Genomic DNA, 5,810 nt, shown 5'->3' with positions numbered 1-5,810 from the left:
AAAACATATTTTCTTCCAGACTGCTTGGCCCTTCTGGCTAATCACGGATTCCGATGATGATGAAGATGAAGATGATGTTTGATTGTCCTGCAACTAAGACGGACCATGGGCTCTGTGCGTAGTCCATAAGCGGGTAAAATGACGAATCATCATTGCAAGGTCTTATACACAAAGGACGGACACAAGGATGGGGAGAGGGCTCTCTCCAAAGAGCACTCGATGACGTGGATGGGAGGGAGGTAGAAACTGCAGTCAGTCCAAAGCCGGTCCTCTCTTGGTTCTAGAGATATTCGCTTTTTTTGTATAGGAAGCTCCACCCCGGACAGTCCAGTCAAGTTCTCTTAGAACACGGGCTCTTGCAACTACGTAGCCAGCCAAAGGAAAAATCATGATAAAACAGACTTTATAGCTTTCAAATTTTAGTTACCGCTTGCTAAATATGGGGTATGAAGAAATAAAATGGAATATGTTATTTTATGAATGTTTTTTAAAGTAATTATTAACATGTATCAATAATTTTTCTTTGGTTTTTTAAGTGAAGATTATTTTATCAGTTTCTTCTGTTCTTGCATTGTTGTAAACATAAACGTTTGAGTTTTGAGTCTGAAAGTCCATGCATGCAAAGGATTATTCAAGACTGCGCTCTAAGATACGTTAGATAGGATACGTTAAAGTCAGAAGAAAATTTAAAAGCAGAAGGTTGCTGTAAAGAGCCACAGGTAATGACTGAATTGACCAGTGTGAGGTGCACTGGTGGTGCTATCCCATTGCTTTAAATGTTTTTATGTTGAACAGGCTGACATAAGTATTTTTATAGTTTATATATGAAATATCTATTTTGATGCTACTGTTTTTTAAAATATTTTATTTAAATTGTTCATTATTTCTCATATCATTTGTTTATTTCCTTTCCTCACTGGGCTATTTTTCCCTGTTGGAGCCCTTGGGCTTATAGCATCTTGTTTTTCCAACTAGGGTTGTAGCTTAGCTAATAATAATAATAATAATAATAATAATAATAATAATAATAATAATAATAATAATAATAATAATAATAATAATAATTTAGAGATAATAGAAACAAGTGACATTTTCAGTAATAGGCAAAAATACTCAAATTGGTCCAATCTCGCAGTAGTGAAGAATACTTTAAAAAATCATGGATCCGGATCACCGCCAAAATCTAAACGCTTCTACGTTAGCCCATTTCTGACATGAAATTTTCATCAAATTTCATCCATAACTTTTTGAGTTTCGATGGTGACAAACAAACAGGCAGGTGAAAACGTAACCTCTTTAGCGGAGGTAATTCAACTGGTGGGATTTTATCACGGAGAGAATGGTGAGGGACATAATAGGGCTGATAAAGTCAAGAATAATTTAGATTAATGAGTGGCAAAATCTTTATTTGGAATAAAGGGTAAAATAGGACTGAGTCAGAGTTGTTTATTGTTTAGATTATATACATTATATACGTTATAAAAATTATATTATGGATTTTACAGCTATATACAATAATGAAATCTTAACTAATTCACATCTTTAGTGGTATTCCCTACCATTTAAGAGTAGGCTTACCTACTATGAATTGGCATTTTTTTTAACGAATTCCTTACCGATCTTTCACAAGATTCACAATGTTACCAAGTAACCCAATTCATCATTGTCTCTTAACGCTCGGTATAAGCATTTTAGTTCTAAAGTTGTGGAGAGAAAAAGAGGTCAAACGCCCAAATAAAGGAATTATCGTTCATATACCGGTCAACAAATCAACTTCTCAGCCACTACGCTTGGCTTGTTTGTTTATAATTTTTTCCCCCTAAGTTAGGTTAGGTTTCCAAGTACAATGAAGAAGCTATAATCTGCCGGAGACCAGTATTATTATTATTATTATTATTATTATTAGCTACAATCCTAGTTGAAAAAGCAGGATGCTATATGCCTAAGGGATCCAACGGGGAAACTAGCCAGGTGGGAAAAGGAAACAAGGAAACAAATTGAATAGTCTGCCTGTGTGTATCCTCAAGCTTGAGAACTCTAGCTCAAAGGAAAAAAAAAAAGAAAAAGAAAACTCAGAGCAAAACCCTTGGCTCCGTAAGAAGGTTGTGCCACTTCCCTGGGTACACTATAACTATTATCTAATGGTCTATGCAGTGTCCATTTTATACCTTATTCCCTCTCTGGGCGGGGATACCTTAACGTGGTGAAAGGGTTTGCATAACGGTATAATCAGCAAAGCTGCAATAGTCAGGGCCACCCCCATAGTAGGTTGGCTTGTAAGCCATCAGACGAAAATCTCCCGCAAACATCAACCCCCACTGGCTAGTGTGATGATGAAAACTGGCCAAATCTTAAACTGAATTGACATGTCTGAGGCCATTGTCCTGCAGTGTACTAGAAACCGCTGCATTTGTTATTTTTGTATACCTCCGTTCTTGACTTTTTTCCACCTTGTTCAACTTCTTAAATCACTTCATAATGCAGAAGCAGGATCCCCCCCCCCCTCCACCTATGCCCCAGCCTAGACCACAAGACTTACTTTCAATACTACTATAAATCCAAAAGCTTTTGGACAGATACAAGAGTAGAGTCACCTGTGAATTATATTAAGTCTGTACCTCATCCAACTGAACAATATTTGTGGAAGCTCGCTTGACAACTGTCCGAATTTATAGCTGTTTTCGCTCTGGTTTACGCTTTAACTTCTATTGATTTGGTTTTTTGGAAACTTTTTAGTTTGTCCTGTGACCCGAATCATGACACGAGTTGGGGGGTGAGCTGACAGAAATCCTGCTACTGCATTATGAAGAGATATTTAAGAGGTTGAGCAACAAGATTGAAGAAAAAAGTTATTGAATGTTGAAAAGAAAGAGCCTCTAGGTGTCAATAAAGCTACAATGAACATTATAAAGACAGTTATTTAATACATACAGTACACCAAGTGAGGTGTACTGACGACACTACCTTATAATGAAGTCAAGGGTTTTGATCTGAGTGTTTATATTTTCTCACCTGGTTATTTTCCCTGTTGGATCCTTTGGGTTTATTGCATCGTGTTTTTCCAACAAGGATTGTAGCTTAGAAAATAATAATAATAATAATAATAATAATAATGGTTTCCGGCAGATTATACCTTTCTCATTACATTCGTGATGTCTGCACAGTATGTTACTTGGAAACTAACCCAACTTTGAAAAAAAAAATTAGAAGCAAACAAGCCAAGCGTAGTGGCTGAGAAGTTATGTTGACCGGCATATGGACGATAATTCATTTATTTGGATGTTTAACCTCTTTTTCTCGGAACAACTTTAGGACTAAAATACTTATACCGGGTGTTAAGAGTCAGTGATGAATTGGGTTACTTGGTAACATTGTGAATCTTGTGAAAGATAAGTAGGGAATTCATTTAATAAAATGACAATTCATATTAGGTAGGCCTACTCTTAAATGGTAATGAATACCATTAAAGATGGGAATTAGTTGAAATGTCAGTATTGTATATAGCTGTAAAAATCCATTGTATAATCTATATAATGTCTATAAGCACTTTTGTATGAAAATCTGAACAACAATGAACTGAGACTCGGCCCTATTCTACCCTATATTGCGAATAAAGATTTTCGCACTCATTAACCTGAATTAATCTTGACTTTATCAGCCCTATTATGTACCTCAGCATTCTCTCCCTAAAAAAATTCTACCAGTTTAATTACCTTCGCTAAGGAAGTTACATTTACAGCCGTCTGTTTGTTTGTCAGCAGTTAAAATCAAAAAGTTACGGATGAAATTTGATGAAAACAGGATATGTCAGAAGTAGACTGACTTAGAGGTGATTAGATTTTGGCGGTGATTCATATCACCACTTCGATCCAGGTTTTTTCAAGGGATTCTTCACTATTGAGAGATTGGACCAATTTGGATATTTTTGCTTATTACTGAAAAATGTTACTTGTTTCTACTGTCGCTAAATTTTATTATTATTATTATTATTATTATTATTATTATTATTATTATTATTATTATTATTATTATTATTATTATTATTATTATTATTAGTTAAACTACAACCCATTGTTGGAAAAGCAAGATGATATAAGACCAAGGGCACCAACAGGGAAAAATAGCCCCGTAAGGAAAGGAAAGAAGCAAATAAAACAAACTATATGAGAAATAATGAACCATTATAATAAAGTATTTTAAAAACAGTAACAACATCAAATAGATATTTCATATATAAACTATAAAAAGACTTATGTCAGCTGTTCAACATAAAAGCATTTGCTGCAATGGGATAGCACCATCGGTGTACCTCACACTGGTCAATTCAGACATTACCTGTGGCTCTTCGCAGCAACCTTCTGTTTTTAAACCTTCTTCTGATTTTAACGTATCATATCTAACGCATATTAGGGCTCAGTGACTTGAATAATCCATGTTATAAAACTGTTTTACTTATAAAGTATACAAGAAGTCGTGATTTTACCTTGAAGGTTTCTAAAACTTTACAACATATAAAAAAGTAATGGTACCTGAGTCCTAAATATTTCCGATGAATTGATTTTTACAGGTATTACAAATGGCAATCATTGGGACAAGTAAGAATTCTTTGCATGCATGGACTTTCAAACTCAAAATTCAAACGTTTACGTTTACAACAATGCAAGAACAGAAGAAACTGATAAATTAATCTTCACTTAAAAATCCTAAAGAGAAAAATTATTGATACCTCCTAATAATTACTTCCAAAAACATTCATAAAAACACCTATTCTATTTTATTCCTTCATGCCCCATATTTGGCAATCAGTAACTTAAAGTCCTCTCAAAGCTATAAAATCTGTTTTATCATAATTTTTCCTTTGGCTGGCTGCGTAATTGCAAGAGCCTATGTTCTAAAAGAGCTTGACTGGACTGTCCGTAGCGGAGCTTCCATATGAAAAAGACGAATTTCTCTAGGAGCTAGAGAGGACCAACTTTGGACTGACTGCAGCTTTTACTTCCCTCTCATGGACGTCATCGAGTGTTCTTTTAAGAGAGTCATCTCACCCTCATCGTGTCCGTCCTTTGTGCATAAGACCTTGCAATGATGATTCATCATCTTACCCGCTTATGAGCTACGCACAAAGCCCGTGGTCCCTTCAGGCTGATTCGCACTGTGCGGTTCGTTTACGCTTCGTTTTCGTACGGCTTTCGTTCGTAAATTATTATTACATAGAAACTAATGGAGGTGTTCACACTATACGGTTCGGTCTTCGTTCGTCGTTCGTACGGCTTTCGTTCATACGGCTCGGATATATTTGGAAGAAATCTCCGACGTACGAAACGTATACGTATCCTTATAATCCTACCGCTCATTGTGAACGGACTCTTAGTTGCAGACCGATCAAACATCATCATCATTGGAGCCCGTGATTGGACAGAAGGGCCAAGCAGTCTGAAAGAAAATATAATGTTCTCGAGACTTGCCAGTTTTCTTCTATCCAGAAATAACTGGTTAGTTTTTACTAATCAGGGCTGACATTGATGAGATAAGAAAGGCGTAAAAGCAGCACCGTGTGTCAAGTGTTTTAATCGACAACTTGTATCCAAAGTAAAGATCAAATATATCTAATCTTTCGCTCTTGTTTAGTCTTGTTAATAGATTACTCAACCGCTCTGGGAGCCATATTTTTTTTTTTTTTTTTTTTTTTGGAAATAATTGATTGCTTATTAGATATCATATGACATCATAATTGAGTTGAAAGGATTTGATGAACAATGTCATGCTACCAATTGAGTTTATGAATTCTATTTATGCAACCTATGATATTT

The sequence above is a fragment of the Palaemon carinicauda genome, chromosome 8, assembly GCF_036898095.1.
Source record: "Palaemon carinicauda isolate YSFRI2023 chromosome 8, ASM3689809v2, whole genome shotgun sequence".
In the NCBI taxonomy this organism is placed as follows: domain Eukaryota; kingdom Metazoa; phylum Arthropoda; class Malacostraca; order Decapoda; family Palaemonidae; genus Palaemon; species Palaemon carinicauda.
This window is presented reverse-complemented; position numbering follows the sequence as displayed.